This window comes from Nymphaea colorata, chromosome 7, assembly GCF_008831285.2.
Source record: "Nymphaea colorata isolate Beijing-Zhang1983 chromosome 7, ASM883128v2, whole genome shotgun sequence".
NCBI classification, from domain to species: domain Eukaryota; kingdom Viridiplantae; phylum Streptophyta; class Magnoliopsida; order Nymphaeales; family Nymphaeaceae; genus Nymphaea; species Nymphaea colorata.
In genome coordinates this window covers 23896372-23919208 of record NC_045144.1, presented here as the reverse complement: position 1 = coordinate 23919208, position 22837 = coordinate 23896372, and the positions used below count along the sequence as shown (strand labels likewise).

General features: G+C 35.4%; 1 long non-coding RNA gene across 6 annotated transcripts; it reads right to left on the bottom strand.

The window, feature by feature from the left end:
• Positions 1-1241: 1241 nt before the first annotated feature.
• On the bottom strand, positions 1242-12823 carry LOC116257557 (uncharacterized). 6 transcript variants are annotated; one of them, XR_004173430.2, is made up of 5 exons: positions 12713-12823; positions 11899-12035; positions 9006-9116; positions 7023-7788; positions 1242-1682 (listed from the first exon to the last, which is right to left on the bottom strand). It is a non-coding gene; the product is annotated as an uncharacterized LOC116257557 (long non-coding RNA). The 6 variants fall into 6 exon arrangements; XR_004173431.2 differs by having other exon boundaries at positions 11903-12035; XR_004173427.2 differs by lacking the exon at positions 9006-9116.
• Positions 12824-22837: the final 10014 nt, after the last annotated feature.

The window sequence follows — 22837 nt, the reverse complement described above, 5'->3', positions numbered from 1 at the left end:
ATATTTCCTTGTCCCACTACCTATAGTCTTGAGTGCGCTCAAGGTACCGTCCTCAATAGGGGTCAGAGATTGTGTAGGAACCACGGATGCAAGGGGAGAGCGAGAGTATCATGTCTTTGCTTTTGTGCGTATGGATCAAGGATTGACATGATCTGCTTTTGACATTGCGTACCTGCATTCAGTTTGTATTTCATGTTCACTGATATGACAGAATTTAACCTGAAGAATTTGAGGAGACTTTTTAAAAAAGATTAAAAACTGACGTGCCACTTATGTTCCTCTATCTTGAGCCCATCAAAGGGGATGCCTTCATCGGACTCTGGAAAGATTTCAACCACTGATGTGCTATTTTTATGCTTCTGCTATAAAAGCATGCATTGATTTGAACTGGGGTTTTACAGAAGGTCGGAATTTCGATTGGCAAAATCTGATGCTATACGAGAGATTGGTATTTCACAGCTTTGGTGAACACATTGGCGTTGAAAATACTAACCTAACCAATGTAGTGCGTAAAATAATTGGTGAAAACAAATTGACAGTTTAAATCTATCAAGAAGTAGATACTGGGAGAAGATCAGTAAGGGTTCTTTGGCTAAGGGAACAGTAACATACCAATCCAGATTCATGGAAGTACAGTAGCTCTAGTATTCCATGTTCATGGAACGGTATGTTACCATTCTATTAGCCAAACGGCTCCTAAGGCTGCCAAAATTCAGAGAAGCAACTCACAATCTTTGGACCCTTTACATTTCTAATTACATTCCATCTTTCTGTGAAACAAATGATACTTCCTTTCTTTCCGTGGCAGAAACAGTTCCGTTTCATGTGTTGTAATCACGCCCCTAGTTGGTGAAATTTATGAAGTGGCAAGTGTTACTTTTAACCATCAAAGAATGTTAGAAAGCAGAAGGTTCTTCACTGGATAGACAAGATTTCCTAAATCAACTACAAGCTTAACGATTATCCAGTCGATACAGCAGATTACGGAAGGATACAAAATCAGTGGACAACACTGTCTCAAGTCCATTTTGCATAGCAAGAAACATGTTCTTTCCGGCCTAACACCACCGCCGTGACCATTGCTGCCGCCTTTGTCGTCTTCTACAAATGTTGAGTCAATGGTTGGGGGGGGAGGGGGGGTAGAAAACATGACACGGATGCTTATACATGGAGCAGTGGCGCCACTTGGTTGAGATGCTCAGACGCTATCCTATAGATTGTAGCTAAATGATCTAGCATGCTGCACAAAACAATGATCTGGCATCTAGAGTTACTGTTAATACACTTATTGGAACATCCAGCAATGTGCATAGGAAGACAGGAAATTAGAAATTTTTAATGTCTTGGTTAGACCGTATTAGTAGCTACAAAAGCAGTCACACCAAGAGCACTATTTAACTTAACTCAAGGACAAAGATGACCATCAAGTTCTGTGTATATCTTCAATTGTTAGCCTGGAAGGAGCACGCTTGCTGAGTCCTGTACCAGTTTCTCCTTCCCTGCAAAACCTTCAGGCAGCCCTCCAATCCATAAAGGTCTCCTCAACTTTTGGGCTTAAGCCTGAGTACCGAACTCTATACATTCTTCAACTTGGGGGATTTAAAGTTGAAGCACCTAGCGAAAGGTGAAGGTGAGCAGGACCCTCTTTAGCTTGATAACAGCACAATTGAAAGAAAAGACAACTGTCACCAATAACCCAAGATGAAAATACAAAAGGCATTGATTAGGGAAGAGTTCAGATTGCGAATAACAAATCCATGTTACATGATTATGCAGACAGAAGCAGCAAAAAACATGGCATAAGCAACCGTAGGGTAAACAGTAACCAGGAAAAGAATCCTATTCACAGGTCTACTCGTGCCAAAAATACATAGTGAAGAGTTGGGTTACGATTTTGGGGCTTATGTGCTCAGCACCTACAGACCGTACATCGTTGGTTCAGTAGTGTACAGATCGGTTGGTGTAGGTCTATTGCTGACGTAGTTGTACGATTGAAGACAAGAATGCTATGTCACAGTTTGATGCAGTGAATATATTCAGTTCTAGAGGAGATAACAGCTTAGGAATGAAAAATAGATGAAGGAGAATTTCATTTAAGATGTCAAGTTCGATGTGATGTAACTATTTAAAGGGATGGACATCAACTCAGAAAATTGAAGTGAAACTACAAAAGTATAGAGAGAGGGAGAGAGCACATGTGCTGACTCAACTTTCCTGGCCCACTTCAATCCCATAGACTAACAGGTGCACCGTGGACAAAGCACTCAACCACAGCCTGGTACATAGATGAGCTGGCTAGTCCACGAAAAATCAGGCCTTCTCCACCTCATTCCCAGTCTTAACTTTAACTAGCCACATACTTTTATCACATAAAGATTCATGACACTGTAGATCACTTGGTACCTAAATGAACTGAGGTATCCCGACGCCCTTTCTTAATGTTAGCTCATCCCACAAACAAGTACCCATCCGTGACATGTGTCACTGAGTTCCACCGAGCGACTGCAGGGAGCTTCCCAGTGGGTCTAAACAAACTGACATACAAGAGTGTCTCTCTCTCTCTCTCTCTCTCCCTATATATATATATATATATATATAGGAATAACGATATGTGAAATTACTTTAGCCAAAGTCAAAATTCAACTCATTTATATTTTTATAGAAACTTTAATATGTCGTATTTTCTGAACTATTAAGCAAATTGATAAGACAGCTCATAATCAGTTCAGTCTTTTTATATTACTCCTTCCATATATATATGATTACTGGATTCCTCTGCTGGATTTGGCCAGAGGAATCTTACAGCCTCTCCCAGCATGCACCCAATGCATTCATCGGGACATGCACATGATGCAGAGCACCCCTGTGGAATGCATCAGGTGGCCTCAATAAGAGGGGATCCCCCCTGGCCAAAGGATCCAGGTTCTCTCTCTCACTCTCTCTTTCTCCATATATATATATATATAGGAGATCAAATCCTCCGGCCATATTGAGCTCTGATTAAACCTAAGTCACATGGGTATTTCAGTAAGGTCCACGTAACTGTGACGTTGTACCCGTACCCAAAATGGATACTTGGACACACTTGGGCACCTTTAGATCCAAACTGCTTAATTTTACTTTGATTTAGTTTTCTCTGCCTTACTCTTCATTATGTTCTTAGAGTTATTGTTCATTAACATATAATGTTTTATTTATATTACTTATTTATTAAAATGTATTTTCCTTTTGATTTTTTGTGTTATTTTGTATATATACATACATATATCCTTTTGTAACCCTGTACCCACATTTTTTAAAGTTGTCGGGTCCGTACCCGTATCTCCCTACCCATACATGTTCAGTTCATGCATTGGGTGCATGCTGTAAGAAATACAAGCAAGAAAGGAAAAAACAGACAGGTAATCTAGAAGTACTGCCATCTCTATACACGCCAGTCGCCATGAGATAATTAGACTCTCACCTCTGTGAGGACGAAATTCTTGGTGCAACTGGATACAGCAGAAGGAAATTGAAGAAAACAAAACAACTTCACCTTGTTGGTGAACTAGACCAACTCAAGCAAGTAAAAGGCAGAGGGTAAAATATTTTACATTATTTTAATCAGATAGGCATCCAGAACTGTTATCAAGGTATTCTGCAAAGTCAAGTAACCTTTTTTCAACTTAAACTATGAAAAGAGTGTAGAGTTCCGCCAACAACTATAACAACTGCAAAAAAGTACTTATAAATATGTCATGTGGGTATAAATCATTGCCACAAATATCACCATTTTTCAAAAAAATGAAAAAAAAAAAGAAAACAAACAAAACAAAAAACTTCCCCAAAAAAAATTCCAAAATGAAAATATTTCATTTTTACCTTTTTCAGGAAAAATGTTATAGTTTTTATATTTGTTTTAAATTTTGATATTTGAATGGCAAACTTTGACTTTAGATCAATGTTTTTGTAAGAAAACTAGTAAAAAAACTAATAACTTTCATAAATGTTCTCTGTTATTTTCTAAGTCCCCAGATTTTCCCTGAAAAAGCAAATTTCCCCATTAGTACTCAAAAAATTCTGGGAATAATATCAGTGACATTGATATAAATTTAGCCTGTATTTTGATCTAAAAGCACACTACACCAACACGAAGAATACCAACTTCAGCACAGATAAGATGGAAAGTTGAACTACAAGGTTTTTTGTGGTGACCGAATGATTTTTATTACAGTAAATATTACATCCGTATAACAAAATGAAAATCATGCAACCCAGATGCAAGAGTTTGTTTCCCTCTTTTTATCATAGTCAAGAAAACTTTGGTATACAAGGAATGTGAAATAACCTAGACAATGATTATCCTTAGGCAAGCAAGGAATATGAAATATCCTAGACAGCGAATATGCTTAGCATTTTGTTTACATAAGCATGGATGCCGCTATGGCCAATAATGCAGGCACCGATGAAGCACTTCCAGGAAGCATGTTCTCAAATTAGCCCCCAATCTGGGCCCACGTTGGGGCCCTATAACCTGACCCACCCTGGCCTACTATGTAAACAGACTGAGACAAGCCTGGTCTTGATGGTCCTGAGGGTTGAACTTTGACCCAAGCCCAGTTTGTTGCCCAATCTTAATGAAAATAAACTAAGATCAACTTTGACCGGATGCAGACTTGGACAAGTAAGGATTTGGGTGTATGGAATGCACACGACATAGTGTTGACTGTGGCAAGTCCAAACCACACCCATGCCCAGCCGTGCCACCACAAAGCAACACCTTCCCAGGCAAATCCCTGCGATATAGAGATAAAACAATTTCTGAAAGCTTGAATAGAGATGCATTCAGCCAGTCCCATTCCGAGACTAGTTGAATCAGCCTCACCGCTTTTCCTTTTTCCATCTCTTACCTCTCTCCTCTCTTCCAACCTCCTCTGGCCACCCACATCCCCTCCTCTCTCATTAAGGTGGCATTGATAGACACAGACTGAAACCTATTGATAAAAGTGATTTTGTCACAAATATCGTGTTTTATTCAAAAAAAAAGTGATAAATACATTAAATATAAGTCAGCCGTATAAAACGTCAATAAAACACGTCTTTTTCAAAAAGACGTCAGAAAAAAAACTCAAAAAATATGTGGTTTTTTCGCGTCCTTTTTGTGTTTTTTTTACTGGATGTTAGATTTTGTTTTTTAAGTGTTCAGCCAATGTGTTAAATAAGAGAGAGAGGTGATTAACCAGAAAATTAAGCATAATAAAGAAGAGAGAGTGCTAAAAGGTGCATGTAGTAATGAAGATTAACTATGTAATAAAGAGGAGAGAGAGATGGTTTACAGAAAATTAGATGAAGAGAGGGAGAGAGCGCCCAGCTGCTCTTACTAAACCCCTAACCCTTAGCACTAACTCCTTCATTAACTCAGCCTTCATATCATGAAGTGAGTAAATAGGGTCTAGCATGGAGACCAACCAAATTTATTATTTAGTAAATCTTACATATGGCTATTATTTGCTTTAATGTACTACTTTTCACCCACATCCTATCATCTTTATGATTTTATCTAATCATTTTTCAGAGTCTTATTATTAGGTTTTTTATTTATTTTACTTTTACCTAATTTTTAGGATTTTTTTAATTTATTAAAAAATTTCCTAAGATTTCCCGACATAAATAATTTTGCTGTATTATACCCGAGAAATAACTTGCCATATAATACCCATACACGATATATGTGACAATGCATTGGATGAAAATCCACACACCAAAGTCCACAGAACAAAAATTTTCTACATGTGTGATGGGCACAGAGAAAAATCTGTAGACAAATGTTTATAGTTTGATATTATCTAATCATTTTTCAGAGTCTTATTATTAGGTTTTTTTATTTATTTTACTTTTACCTAATTTTTAGGATTTTTTTAATTTATTAAAAAAATTCCTAAGATTTCCCCAGATAAATAATTTTGCCGTATTATACCCGAGAAATAACTTGCCATATAATACCTATACACGATATATGTGACAATGCATTGGATGAAAATCCACACACCAAAGTCCACAGAACAAAAATTTTCTACATGTGTGATGGGCACAGAGAAAAATCTGTAGACAAATGTTTACAGTTTGATAACCACAGACAAAAAATATAACTGCTGCCCATCAAACTTCCCCTAAATGAGAAAAGTATGGACAGCATGTGGATGGTGAGATGGAGAGAAAAGAGAAAGAGAGAGGGAGAACATGGGCTAGTTGACAGGATCAAAGCCAGGGGGAGCTACCCCCCCCCCCCCCCCCCCGCAAAAAAATTCCTTTCAGGTGTAATTCTAATAGGCTATCCTCAATCAAGCTGAATACAAAGGTTTCATCTCAATGGTGTAATTTCAATGGTGGAGCTATCCTCGATCAAGCTGAGGCACCAAGGGCTCTCTCTTTCTTTCTCTCCTGCACCCTTAGTATCCTTGATGTTAGGTAAACTATGATACGTGCCATATTTCATATAACAATTATGCTTTATTTAAAATCATTAACATTTTCAAATTTTTTTGTTTAATGCTTGATATCGATAAGCATCAACCAAAATGCAACATTAGCACTCTGTAGTTATTCAAAACTTCATTAGTTTAAGCAAAGCCCGACCAGGAAAATCTAGATTAAAATACGCAATGAAATTATGAAAGTTCATTGTCATAAATTAACTTTGCAGATATAGATACAAATATATATCAAAATAACTAAAATCTCACTGAAAAAAACACTAAAGAAACTCATAAAAGCTGTGAAACACCCCAATGTGCATGAAAGCACCGCAAAAAGCAAAGAAAATAAAGCTTCAGCCTGCAATATCTGACAGAAACAGCTTCAATGAAGTAAAATTTCAAAGAGGGAAAAGATGTCTGCCCAACAGCTAGCATAAGAGTGCATGTGTGTATGAGATATAAAGAATAGTCCACAAGGGGCAAAGTTAGCAGATAACAAGTAGCAAGCTATGATTCTATAAATGATTCAATAAAAGAAAAAGAGTAGAAAATTGTCAGTTACCACACCTGCACTTGTAAGAAGTCACTTCTTCTCGATCGTGGCAGATGTTTTTGAACAGTATTGATTTAGACATGCGGACCACTATCTTCTTAAAAACTCTTCACAAACATAATAGCAATCCATTCAATATGCTTAGTTCACTCACGAAATATTTAATTGTTGGATATATAAATAGCACTTTTGTTATTATGACACAGTTGAACTAGTTTTTAAAGTCAAACCCTGTGTCCTTGAGAAGGAATTTTGTTGCCATCATCTAATACTCAACTTCAGTAAGAGGCTCTTTGTTGCTTTTTTGCATGTCCATAGAACTAAGATATCACCTAAGAATACACAAGAGCCAAGAGTAAAGTGCCAATTATTGGAATCACCCCCAAAATCAACATATATGGTGCGATATTATTCTTTCCACTTTTTCTCATAATCAAGGATTCAATGTGAACTTGTTGTTTTTCGTCAACTTCCAATTCTTGAGCTTTTCTTGATACAATATTGATACAGAATTAATTGAAGCTCGTTTTTTGGAACTACCAATGAATCCTTAAAAAACTTTTTCCACCTATGTGATACTCCACTTTAGAGGTCCATGTCACATAGTAGGTGAAAGTGACCTTAAGAAATAATCCTCATCTTTCACTTCAATTGATTAAAGTGAGAACAAAGGAGAGAATAAAGACCACCAACAAAGAGTGAATTGAGCAACTCCTTCAAAACGAATTGCAATCAGACCCGCCACTTGAATATACACACATCCTCCACTGGAAACAGGATCTGTATGCAAAAGCAATCAAGAAAGAAATTCAGCCATAAAGAACACTAAAAGAGACCTTGGATGAAACAATCTGCCACATATGAAAGCCAATCTGATGGCAATTTGACAGATGCTTCACAGTTTGATAACATGTAAATTTGCAGATATTGATACAGCTCCATAACAAAACAATACAAATCTCACTAAGAGAGAGAGACACAGATAAAGGTCACAAGAGCTGCAAAATACTCAATGAGCATGAAGAGCAGCAAAAGGAAAAGAAATAAGGCTTCAACATACGACAGAGACAACTTCAAATAAGCTACAGGATTCAAGAGGGACAGTAAGCCCCTATCTACGGAGAAGCAGCAGGATTAGCTGTTGAAGGCTGTCCAACAGCTCAAATCTAGTCGTTGGAGCCTCTAACAGCTAGAGAAGCAGCAGCTAAAAAAGAAAGAAAAATACAACAATAGGAAAATAAAAAAACAAAAAAAAAACAGAGAAGAATATATAAAAGTGTATAAGAACCACACAAGTACAAATGCACATATATAAATATATGTAACAGAATATATATATGTGTGAATAAAATTTGCCAACTGTATTATGTATTCTTATATTATATTGTTTTATTGGATGTTGGGATCATTTATATTATGTAGGTCATCTAAAAGTAGGATGAAACAATTCATAAGTACTTCAAATCAAAAGAAGTGACTGCTGTTGAGGGTGACAGCAATTTACTTTCAGCTGCTGCTAGTAACCATCTTCCAATTGGGGATGTTCCTCCCTCAAGCCCACTTGTGCTCCTTCTTTCAAATATTAAGGTCAAACTGAAGAAAGGAAGATATTTTCTACAGTACATGATCCAAGATTGCATAATCCAAGTGTATCAAAGAGATGAAGCTAGACAAGTTTATAATGTAAATGGCTATATAAATACAAACTTAAACAATGTCCAAAATCAGGTTCTGAAAGCATCCTTGTATAGTTCGAGCTGTGTATTTCGAATTCTTCCACAGCTAGAATGTCTTCCAAGTTCCAAGTTCCCAACAAAGGATGCTGCACATTGTCTACCATGTTATCTTTTCAATGCAAAATAAATTAGCAGTTTTGGTATTTTTCTTGTTGAAGGATTTTAAAACTAGAAGGTTAATGGGAAGGAAAGTGTGCTTTAAAAGCTTATGAGGGGACATACTTCATAACATTGCTATGACAGCACATGAAGACTTAATACCTCAAGGCAAGGACATAGATGATTAAAAAGCCAAGTTTGAAGCAAATTCAAAGCAACTGCTTGAGATTGAAGACATCAGCTGGAGTACTTCGTCAGCTCAGCATTTCAAGCCTGTGCATTTAGAGGTCATTATGAAAGTTCAAGAAATCAAGAGAATTTCATTGAAATGATAAAGTTGCAGGAGTTGTTTTGGACAATGACCATAGAAATGCTAAAAATACATAACCACAAATTCAAAAAACATGTTTTAGCAAAGAAAGTGAGTAGGAAAGAAAATTTGTGAAGATACTGGTGATTCTAGATATTTATCATTGTAGATGAAGCTTGAGATGAATACAAAGAAATGAATGGCACTTGTTCTTAGGTTCATTTATCTGAAGGTTATGTTCAAGAACAACTTTTATTCAGTATGGATAACAGAGCTTTACCCTTCACTGGCACTGTATGTCTCATAGGTACGGATACGAGTGCCGGTGCGGGCGCGACACAGACCATTTTCAAAAAACTTGGGTACGGGGGTACGGCCGTAACACACACACACACACGCGTGTGTGTGTGTGTATATATATATATATATATATATATATATATATATATATATATATATATATATATATATATATATATCAAAAAATTGGAATTCAAACAAATAGAATAGCATATTCAAAAATCATGATCCAAAATTTACAGATACTATTAAACAAAGTATGATAAGGTTCATATTAAGAGCATGCAAATCATGTTCTCCTTCAAGTTCCATGTCAATGGTCCTTTGGATTGACATCCAAATACTTTAGCAGACTAGAAAAACGCACAAACGTTGAATAGAAGGGAAAGGATGAAAAAAATAGATGGAAGGGGAGAGGCGGCTGGAGGAATAAGATGCTTAAATGTTGGTCAAAGAAAAAAAACGCCCAAATCAGGCGATGGAGAACCAGATGACGTCTTTCAACCACAACAAAGGCGTCCCCTTCACCGGAGAAGTCGCCGTTCATTGGAGAAGTCATCATTCGCCGGGCGAGAGCACCTTCGGTCGTTGTGGGTGAAACGCAGAGCTCGTCAAGGACTACTGCGTTTTGCGTTTTCTCTTTAACATTAAAAAAAAAAAAACATAAACCTTAACCTGTGGATGGTTTTGGTCTCAGTCAACTTTGACCGAGTCCAAAAAATAGACAGAGACATACTCGAGTATGTTGACCATAGCCGATTTGATCAACGCAGTACCCAAGGCCTACCCGAGTGTGTATCGGAATCGTACCGGTACGGTGCATGTACTGCTCCTTCAGAGCAGTACCAATGCTATATAGATAGCACTTTGATGGTTATTAGTAACAGAGCTTGCTCATTATTAGTAATAGAGCTTTACCCTTCAATGAACATGGATAAGTTAAAAATTTGAAACAAGAGGAAATGAAACAATGAAAGGGATTGAAAAAAAGTCGTTGACATAAAATGTAAAAAAAAAAATGTATATTGGTGCCCCTCATAGCATCGCACAGTTGCTGCCTCCACTTCTCATTATTCAAATGGATGCGAACGAAAGCCAGGGCCTAAAAGCCCAAAAAGGTTTTAAGTTCCCTTCTTTCCATTAAAAGGGGATTACATTTTCATGAATGCCCTATTCGCTTTCTATTTAACTCAGTTGCCCTTTTTCAAAAAGAAAAGCACCACATACGTGATAGTGGTTTTAAATTTTTGTATAATGCAATAATGCCTTCACTTCAATATATCAATGAAATGCATGAAAATATGCCATAAAAATGTGATAAAATCATGATAAGAGGACTTTTATGGTTTTTTTAAAATATCGCATCCTTTTGACATTTATTCATTTCTGCATTTTTATCAGGATATTTTCAAAAATATTGTGATACTTGTGCTATGGTGTTATAAGGCTGATATAAATTGGAATTCAATTTTTTAAGAATATGTCTATTTATCAGATCTATGCTGGCTTGGTTGCCAAAAAAAAAAAAGGACTAGCATACCATCTGACAAAAGGCTGATTCTGTCTCTATTGCAACTACAGAACATGCATTTTCTGCAATTAACATCGTTAAGGTAAGAATTCCTAAAAAGTTGAAGGATAAATCCTTTGTAGATTGCTTACTTGCACAGATAGAATAATAAATTGCTCAATTGTTTGATTATAATGCAATCATAAATGGCTTTTGACAAAATTAATACATTAAGTACATTTGAGATTCTTACATTGTTATTTATTCACTGTTTTCAGTTTTTTCACGTTAGTTACACATGCACTTGAAGAATTCGGTTTTATATAATTTGATTTATATGGTTTCTTACTTGTACTGCTAATGTCAACAAATTCAAATGTGTTCTTTTTCTATCAATAAGACAAAACTGCTTGTTCCAGGTGAGTGACAAAATTATACATATATTTATATTCATTCATGGATGTTTAGGACAAAACTAGACCTAGTCAAACTTGACCCAGTCCACATTTTAGGGGGAAAAAATAGAGATGTGTGCATTCATTGGAGACTGCACATTTTTTTTACCATGTTCAGGCTGTGTCTAGAGATGTACTGCTATATGAACTCACATCCGAGTGTATTGATCATGGTAAGGCAACCAAATAGAAAAGTTCTAAGACATGACCTAGCATTTTACACCATACTTGTGAAGAGAACTTGAAACATAGTAGTTATGTAAAACGTGCAGAACTACATACGCTTGGTTTGAACATCATTGTCACATATAAGCACGGTGCAAGAAAGCAGTTTGGGCATCTCCATAGTTATTTGGGTAAAAAGACCAAAATTAAGGAGGTTGTGCTCACACTCACAGTAGAAAAATTTCACTAAGGAAAGTTATTATTTAAGGTTGCTTGTGAATACACAGTCAATGAGGAGGCTGAGAAGAGGTTAACCTACAGAGATTCTTTGACTTTACTCGTACTAGGAATATAAGTACCGCCTGAGAGACCAGTTTTAAGCCTTTTGGCTGCTGTGCAAGAAAGGAGATGAATAAAAAACGAGCTAATCACTTCCCTTTAGCTTGAGGCCCCTGCGTAGAGAAAAAAAATTATAAGAACTGAGTCATACTTTTGGTCAAACAAATGGAACCCTATACAGGAAAATGATGCACGTAAGATGTTTATGAAAGAAAAATATCTCTAAGAAACTATAGACAATTTCCTTCTGAATCATCTTTCTGAAGAACCTTCCCCACCAAATGCTTCATAAATATGAAAAGGAATAGCGTATTCAAAACCGAAACAGTTAGCTGTAAGATATGAATTTTCAGCTAGATAATCATATTGTAAAGAAGATAAAAACTGCAGTTATTCTACATCCCACATGAATGAATTATGAACGGAAGAAGAGCTTCATACTTAGCGAGATAATGCATGCCAACAAAGACAAGACTGATCAATGCCACAAATAAATACGACAACCCCGTTCAACAAACATGGGTGATCTATCAACCCTATACCAATCCAAGGTCATCGGAATATCACAAGAAAAAATCAATAAAAAATCCAGTGACCTCTACCTTACGACCACCATGGAAATATCACTGCATTCAGAAAAGGCAAGGGCTAAAACCATCGTATTGAAAATAACATGGCAATCAACCTAAAACTAATCTTAATCATAAACCCACAAGATTGCCAGCAACCAGGAAAAGAAAAGGTCACTGAAGGCATTATATTTTGGCCCTCTGAGAGAGAGAGAGAGTACTTCTACTGCTCTGCTGCCGATGAAGACGCCGACAATCGCTCTATTTTCCCACCCATAGCTTGGGACAGCGCCGAAGCAAAACCACGCCCGGGCAGACCCGTATTAAAGAAAAAAGAAAGAATACCGGCCATACGCGGCCTTTTTATTTTTATAAATTTAAAAACCTAATTTAAAATAGTACAGATTAAAAAATAAACATACATCGCTTTGCATTATAGCGCCAGATGCTGATAGGATAAGTGTCGGCCTACTCCAATACGTAGTTTTATGGCTGATCTTTTGATGCCCAGAGCAAGAGGCGTTTGGATGACACCCTTAAAAGCGGGCTTGGTGGAAACTTGGTTTTCTAAAGTTTTAAAACCTGGTTTCATTAACTGAGACATAATATTATTGTCTTTGATCTGACACCGGTGTAGATTGATCTAATATAATTAGGAACCAGCAAATATCTCACTCGCATAAAGACTAGCATGAACTCGCATCAAGACTAGCATGAAGTTGATCATGCCAGAATTGGTTATTTGTTATTCTCTTTAACAAATTGTAATCATTGTGTAATAGCAAATATTTGTTGTATCATTTACATGTGTATTTCTTTGCTTCGAGTATAAGAGACACCTGAGAGCATTGTAATAAAGTAGAGAGAAATTATCTTAGCCTATCTTTGCTTTTTTCTATATGGTATAGGAGCAGTCATAAAAAAAGGTCACATCCATGTGTTCCTCTGTTACTCCGATTGCATCGAACCAGAAGTTTCCTTACCCAGACACGTTTCTGGCCAATTTCATTTTCATAAAGCTTTCCCAAACAATTCTTCTCTTATAGAAAACACAAGTACTTTGCCTTATTGAGAGCCAAGACGTGTATGGGCTCATCATTAAAGAAGTTCTTGCACCGGATCAATTTGTTACCAATGGTGACAAGCAAGAAGCCAGTCCAGACTACCTACAGTTGAAGAAGTGGGATCGACTCCTGCATGGATAGATCATGGGCATACTTCCAGAGGATGTCCTAGGCTTAGTGGTTAGATTGGAGCCGGCTCAACAAGTGTGGAAAACAATTGAAGAAGCATATGCGTTGGTTTTTCAAAAGAGGAAAACACTTGCTGCAGAAGTTGCAGACACATAAGAAGAAAAACATAAGCATGGCAAATTACATCCGAATCTTCAAAAATACCTATGATGAACTACTGGTGATTGGGAAACATATGAACGATCAGACCAAGATTTTCCTTATCTTGAATGGATTGGGGACAGAATGTGTATCTTTAGTCATATCAATGTGAAGCCTTCATTTCCATCTTATAAGGAGGCTATTATGTTGCTCCAAAGCTATGAAACAATGAAGTTGTTCAACGAATATGCCATTTTTCTCTCTACACTCAAAAATAGGGATTCAACAACAATCGTGGAGGAAGAGGAAACAAATGTTCTCTTCTAAAGGTTGAGGTTTTTACCCATACAACCGAGGACATCAAGAAAAACTAGGAAACACAAGGAAACCACAGAACCAAATGAATGCACAACAAAAATCATCGGACAACAAATGAAAAGCTATAACGAACAAAAAAAACTATATTATTTGTCAGGTTTGTTCTAAACCAAATCACTCTCCACTTAAGTGTTAGTTTAGGTTTAATAATGCCTACAAGGCAGAAAATGCTACTGAGGCACTAGTAGTGGTAACTATGCCCAACAACTAGGATCAGGCTCAGTTTCTAAATGTTTGAGCGACATCACATGTGACCTCAAACACATATGATTGAAAACTTATCTAAATACAAAGAAAAAGATAGAGTAATAGCCAGTAATGGAAATTCTCTTAATATCACTCATGTTGGAGATGTTAAAATCAGTTCTAAGAAAGATGGACTAGAGTTGAGAAAGGTGTTAGTTGTTCATGAAATTGAAAGGAATTTGATTTCAGTAAGTCAGCTAATAAAGAATTTATTGGTTGATTTTGTTTTTCACATGATTGCTCCCAAATCAAGAACAGGGAATCGAGGGAATTGGGACGAGTGATTGTTGAAGGCTAGCATCGGGGTGATCTTTATCTTCTTGCAGCTTAAATAAAGGAGGCATGCTTCTCAAATTGTCAAAGGGTAGTTAGTCTAGAGATAGGCATAGGAGATTGATTCATGTTAATTTTGGTGTTTTGAATTTTTTAAATAGACAAAAACAGATCTGTAGATCAAACATTACATAAAGAAATATATGTGCTAGTTTTTCTATGGCAAAATCTTCCCATCTACCTTTCTTTTTTGTTGATAACCATGAATCACAACCTTTTTACATATTTCATTATGTTTGGTTTTAAAAGTTTCATTACATATGCAAAGAATCAATTTAATAAATGATCAAAGTGTTCCACTCATAGGGTGGAACAAAATTTAATAATTTCAAGATGAAGAAAAATTTTCAAGAAAACGGTATTCAACATATAATGTCTTGTCCATACACACCACAATAGAATGGACATGCCGAGAGAAAACACAGGGTTGTTATAGAGCTTGGCTTAGCTATGTTGTTCCATGTTGCTTTGCCTCCCAAGTACTTAGTTGAGGCATTCAATACCACTATTTGTGTTCATAATAGAGTTCCTTCACTTGTGTTGAATATGACTTTACCATATGAAAAATTATTTAGAACCAAGCCTGACTACAATTATATAAGAACCCTCAAATGTTTGTGCTACCCATCCCTTATGTCAAGCATAAACTTAACCCAATATACAATGCATTAGACATTAAATCAAGATGGGTATGCATTTCTAGACATTATATTTGATGAGAATAATCTTCAATTCAAAGGTGTAGATGGTGCAAGAATTGAAATTTTTGAAGCTGAATATGAGACATGGTTTTCTGCTGATGGAGAGGTGAGCAAAGGCACAATTAATGGAGAAAAAAACATAACATTGCTCATGAAATAACAAGAATTAATGTTGAGAAAATGCATGGAACAAAGGAAGTCGGTCGAGTTGAACATAATCAACAACTTACTGATTCACAAGGTGGTCACATGAACAATGATGAATAGAGAGTAGAGTAAGGTAGCATGCAGGAGATTATTACATCTTTCGATGAACAGCTTGAAACCGACCCAATAGAGACAACTCAGCACCCACTCCTGCGAGGCAAATGGTGAATTATTCAATGCATGGAATAGTGAAACTGGACCCTCTCTAATTACTCTCTTGTGTGTTATTGCCTAAAGAACCAACTTCATTAAGGAAGTTTTATCAGATGCAAGTTGGACAATTGCAATGAAATAAGAGATTGACACTCTCAGCTAACAATAACATGGGATTTGGTACCCAAAGAACAATTTATGCATATTATAGATATAAATGGTTGTTTAAAACCAAGGTAAAAGCAGATGGAACCTTACCGTGTCTAAAGGCAAGGCTTGTAGCTAAGGAATAAACCAACTTCTAGGTATAGACTTTGTGGAGACATTGTCACCGGTTATTAAACCTACAATAATTAGAATGATCTTCATTGTTGAACTACTAGATGATGGATGATACATCAAATTGATATAAAAGATGTATTCTTCCATCGGTATATGTGGATCAGCCACTAGGCTTCAAGGACCCAAACAAACCCAATTAGTTGTGTAAGTTAAACAAAGTCTTATGTGGACTACATCAATTTGCTAGAATGTAGTTTAATAAAATTAGCAATTTCTGTTGAATTATGGATTTTTTTGCACTCTAGTGGATTCCTCTTTGTTCATAGGCAAAGGAGAACGTGAAATTATATGGCTGATTTTGTATATCGATGACATACTAATAACTAGTGATAGGCCAAACACATTGAAGGAATTCACTTCAAATACCAGTTGTGCCTTTGCTATAAAAGAATCTAGGAACCGTCCATCATTTTCTTGGTATATAGCTGTAGCAGGAAGAAAAAGATATATTTCTAAATCAGACAAGATATGCCAAGAAAATCCTCCAGCGAGCTAAAATGCTAGATTGCAAGCTTAGCAACATTCCCATGAGAGAATCTCCCTACTGTAACCAGTGGAGCCCAAACTTTCAACATGCTACCCTTTTCAATAGCTTGGTTGGTAGTTTATAATACTTAACACTCACACGCTCGGACTTGGTTTATAGCATAAATTTTGTGTCGTGATATATGCAACCGCTATTAGAGTTTCACTTTCAACTCGTCAAGAAAATTCTCAGGTATGTAAAGGCCACTATAGACTATCGCTTAAGAATAAAACCTATAGACTCTATGCTTCTCTAGAGGCTCTAATGTTATCAACTAGTGTTCAACAACATGGCATGGCATATACCTTGAGCCTAATTGCATCTCTTGTTCTTGTAAAAGCGGCCCATCATAGCACAATCACTTTTAGAGGTGAAGTACCGTGCACTAGCTAGTGCAACAGCTGAAATGACTTGGATTAGTTATATATTCAGATATATTGGAGTTAGTATACACAGAACGCATGTTCTGTATTACAATATTCTATCAGCCTTGCACATGATCATCGATCCGGTACAACATAGTCGGTCCAAACATATTGAATTGAACTATCATTATGTTCAAGAAAGATTTACAGCCAACCTCCTTGAAATTAGATGTATTCCTTCAACACAACATGTAGCTGATATATTCACGAACCCGTTGGGAAGAGCTGAATTCTTTTATTTAAAAAACAAAGTTGGACTGGATCATAGCACCTAGTCCAGTTTGAGGGGAGACATTAACTCATACATATAATATTATTGTATTTGATCCAATATATGTGTAGATTGATCCATAATAATTAGGAACCAAGAAATATCTTGCTCGTGTGATGATGAGCATGAAGTTGATCATGTTAGAATTGGTTATTTGCTATTCCCTTTAACAAATTACAATAACTATGTAACAACAAATATTTGTTGTCTTAATTTACACATGCATTCCCCCATGCTCAGAACAAAAGAGACACTTGAGCGCCTTGTAATGAGGTAGAGAGAAATTATTTCTACCCATCTTTGCTTTTTTCGATAGGTTTACCTATTTGGATGATAATATTCAAACCAAGTTTTAATTTTTTTAACTTGGTTTTGTTTGGATGACAAAAACCAGGTTATAAACCCTCTAGAAACAAACTTCAACAAAAAAATAGAGGACAGTAAAATTATAGTTAAACAAATAGAACCATTCATTATGTATAATATAACTATAGTAGATCATAAAATTGATACACTCATTAATAAGGAACATTGGAGTAGTAGGAATGAAGACTGGTTACACAAGTATATCCCCATGAGGCATGATCATATAGATTGGTTACATTCCTAGCCCATTTTTGACTAAATGCAGGTTAAAGTTGAATAAATGCTTCATAGCCATTGCACTTGAATGTAGAAAATGTCAAACTGCCATTGGAAATTAAGGCAATACTTGTCTTTCAACTATTCCAATCTAAAAGGTAAAACTAATCAAAATATAGTGACCACTTGGCCACATATAAAAGTCTAAGTTAGCTTCTCAATTTGTAAAAATACTTTATTCATTGTCTTCAACATGGATATTGTTGTTGATGTATCTCATATCACCATATCTCATATCGCCACATCAGAGAAAAGGCAAAAGAAAAGTTCAAAGGATCATTGGCCTCAACTATAAGATAGATAGAGAGAGAGAGAGAGAGAAGAGAGATAGAGAGAGAGAGGGGTGTTTCCATGTACATATTAAAAATTAGACAACACATTTTGGGCAAGTAATAGAATCAACATGAAAGATAAGTTTTTCCAAAGTAATGTGCAGATAAAACATCAATAATTGGTGCTTAACATCAATAATCAGTGCTTTCTTGCCATGTTAAGACTGTAGAAGGATGAAAAAACATATGTATATTATACAAATAATAGGATCAATAATAAAGTTTTCCAAAATATCTTCAATAGTGACATCATAATAGGGAATATAAAGAACATAGCTTTACCGATGCGCAAAAAACTAAAAAAACTGAAATTGTCATTAAATGCATTATTAAAGGCACATAAAATCTGTCAATGAACATGGTGACACTAAAGCTTTCATTGATGGTTCTATATATTGTTGGCATATGTCTACTTAGAAATGGATGTCAGTGTATTTTGTTGTTTTACTGATGTTGCAACCATCAGTAAAAAGACATTTTATACTAACATTTTGTGTCTGTCTGTAATTGGTTGTTTTATTGATGATAATCCTTCGTTAGTAAACACATCCTTTTACCAACAAAAGCTTACACATGATAAAAGTCACTTTATATTGATGTTTTCTGTCTACCAGCAATAGTTGGTTTTACTGACGGACCTCTCATGTCAGTAAAACATTGTAATATTTTTTAAATTATATTATATTATATACAACCCAAATAATGAGAATACAAAAAAACCATTCAATTAATGGATAACAAACCAAAACTATAATTATTCTATTATACATAACATATTCTTGGTTAGACATACAAATGAATTGTTATTCTCTTCAATAACGAACATGTTAAGAAAATACATGAAAACTGAAATAAGTCCAAATTTTTTTTTGATAATTATAATTCATCTTCCATATTAAGATGATACTTGTACATCACATTCGGTACATGAAAGAAAGTCCAAGAGTAAGGACTTCAACTTTTGTCTACATGCATCAATAGTGAAAATTAGGAGGTGTCGAAAAACCGGCATAAAAACATAAAATATGTTACAAGAAATGATAGGGATATTTTAACATTAATATATTTGAGACTTAAATGGATAATCCTGTCAGCAAAGCCATGATTTGATTTATATGATCTTTAAGCATATCTACCTTTATATATTTAACCTATAGCTTAGGAACCCTAGCACAGATTGTCTCGAGCTCAAGTACTCTAGCACATGTTATTTTGAGCTCATCATATCTTGCAGATTTCTCTTCAAGTATAATTAACTTTCCTTGTAGAGTACTAACGCGTTTTTTTAATGCTATGCTATATTTTGTACCTTAAGTTGACTCTTGCTTGTAGTTTCAATAGAAAACTATGAAAGTTTCACACCTAGTGTTTCCATTGTATGTAGCCAACCATGTCCATCTTCTACCATCACTTGGGATAACACATCATTACTGCCAGGTGAGTCAGTTGCTTCCTTAGATAAAGTAGTTGTAACACCCAAAAAATTTAGTCCCATATTAAAGATTGTGAGGGATCTTCAAGGGCTTATAAAAAGGTTATTAATTAGATGGTTGTCTTGGTTCCTAGCCTTTTTAGGATTAGAGCCGAAACTGCTAGGAAGCCGGTTCGGATCCGTCAAACCAAGGGCCTAAACTTAGAAGTGGGTTGGGTTGCTACAGTGGTATCAGAGCCAGTTCAATACTTGGACGTGGGGTCCCACATGCACGGACGCATGTACCTTAAGTGAGATGAATTATAACACCCCAAAAATTTAGTCATGTATTGAAGATTGTGAGGGATCTTAAAGGGCTTATAAAAAGATTATTCATTAGATGGTTGTCTTAGTTCCTAACTTTTTTAAGATTGGAGCCGAAACTGCTAGGAGGTGGGTTGGAATCCACCAAACCAAGGGTCCAAACTTAAAAGTGGGTCGGGTTGTTACAGTAGTTATCTTTTTATTTGTTTTTTGCTAATGCGTTACATGAAACACGGTTAGTATGCAATAACAAATCTACTCTTATGTGAGTAACAAATATATACAACATTTACTATAACATTGCTACTTTCGCTGTTAGAGTAGTTTGCATTAGTGCAGCTTTGAGTAGCAATAAAAACTTTAGCACGTGAAGACACAAGTTCATCTTCTTCAAACCATATAAAGGAATATGTCAAATTGAGTAGTTGATATATGCATAGTTAATTATTATTTAACTAGAAATTTGAACTCAAAATAATGTCAAGTTATAATTTACCTTCTTCGCTTTAAATCATACAAAATTCTAAGTACCTATGGTCTATTGGTACTTCAATTGTGCACGATTTTTTAGTACTTTTTCACTAACTTCCCATAAATTGTTACATCATATATGATATTACATCGATTTATACTAACTTTTTTCTCCTCTTCATCAACATGCTTCATCATAGATTCCAATTGATCATTTAAAATCTAGTGCCTAGCAAGTTAGATTTTACGAGCTTCAAAAGTTTGAAAATGCTTGTATACTTTCCTCAATTCATATCTCCACGATCTAAAAAGGTGTCTGTATTATGTAATGCACACTTGTGTAGGACCAACTTATGCAAGATATTGTTCTACTTCCTTATGATTGAACAATATATACCTATGCACTTGTTGATGGTTAAGGTGTCGAAAGTTATTATCTCTAATGCACCTTATGAATGATCCACTCAAGTCGCACTGGATTGAACTTTTGAATTCACAATAAGGTTTTCGTTATTCCTTTCGGGCCTATTGAATCTTGTTTCAATACATAAAAATATATTGAATAAAATATCATGCACTCATACGCTACATATCTCTCTACAATGGAACATTATGGTTAGCTTTATTATGTACGTAACTCTCAAGTTCCGTACCTACATAATAGAAAACCAAGAACATGAACGTAAATAATCAAGCACAACTAACAAGTACATGACAACATACCAACGAAATAGCTTTTTGTTCATTTCTTTCAAGTCTAATCGAGCATTCAAATGATTTTTGGAATTTTTGTTCATGTTCAACAATGTACCAATAATGTTGTCACATATGTACTTTTCAATGTGTATGACATCTAAATTGTAATGTAGCATGGTTTGTTTCTAATATGACTATGTGAAGAAGATACTCATTTTTTTCCAGTTATGTATAAACATTTGTCTCAACGTGAATTATCTCTCATTATTGTCAATGTCACCTGTTGCAGTAATTCACTCCTAGATAGCAGAATTGAAGCCAATTTCATTTCCTCATTACCACCAAATAAATGACAAATTTTTTTATATCTATAACTCATAAGAAACCAATGATGATGCCTTATGTAACATCTTTTTTTGTGTGTTTTAATATGTAACTAACAATATCAACGTAACATATTGGACACGCTAGCTTGCCTTTAGTACTCCACACTAATAGATGAACATATCCTACAAAGTCATGTGTAGTCCACATCAAAGTGACAGGTAGTTGAAAGTATTCTCTTCTATGAATAACAAATATGCATACCCCATCACTCCATAGTGTTAATAATTCATCTACAAGTGACTAAAACAAACATCACCGTCAGATGTATTGGGAACAATTGGTCTATGTACGAACAATGATAATATGGTACAAGGTTGTTTCATACACATCTAAGGTGGAAGATTACAAATAACTAACATAACAGGTCAAATATTGTAGGTTGATGTCATAGTTCCAAATGGATTAAAATCATCGTTTACTATACCAAGTCATACCTTTTGAGCATGTCCTACAAAAGATGAGTTCATTTCATCAAAACTATTCCACGTCAATCCATCTATTGGGTGTCCCAACACTTTGTTTTTAACACGAGTTTCAAAATGTCATGTCATCTGCCATGCAACATCCAATATTAAGAACTTCTATTCAACAATGCAAGTGAAAAATAACACTGAATCTTGATAGGTGTCTTATTTTCTTTATAGATACCTTCAGGGTAGATTGATTGTCAGTGTCTTTCCATCGTGATACACCACATTTGTCATATGTATCTTTTGAAAGGGACTCGTGCCTATACAATACGTTGTTATTCAAGTACATCTATCCTTTCACTATTAATCTTCACTTTTGCAAAGATTACCTCATACATGATTTGTGGTAACTACTCTCCATTAGGAAAGACTTCATGCAATAAATTAAAAAACACACCAATGCTAGAATCTTCATATGAAACATGCATATTAAAAAACTCTTTTTTATATGTTTGCTGCAGCCTAGATAAAGTTCTTTTGTATCTCTACTCAATCTTTCATATAAGTTTTTTCATTCTTCAATAACACGGTTGACAGGTCTAGCTAAAGCAAATACATCTTCATGCATGTCAAAACACATCATCTTACACTTCGTGCATGTTTTCAAAGTACAATCCAATAGTTGGTTAACTTCTATTGCAGGTGGCAAAACTGATTACCCATGAAAATGTCACCGAACATGATTAAACGAATCCAT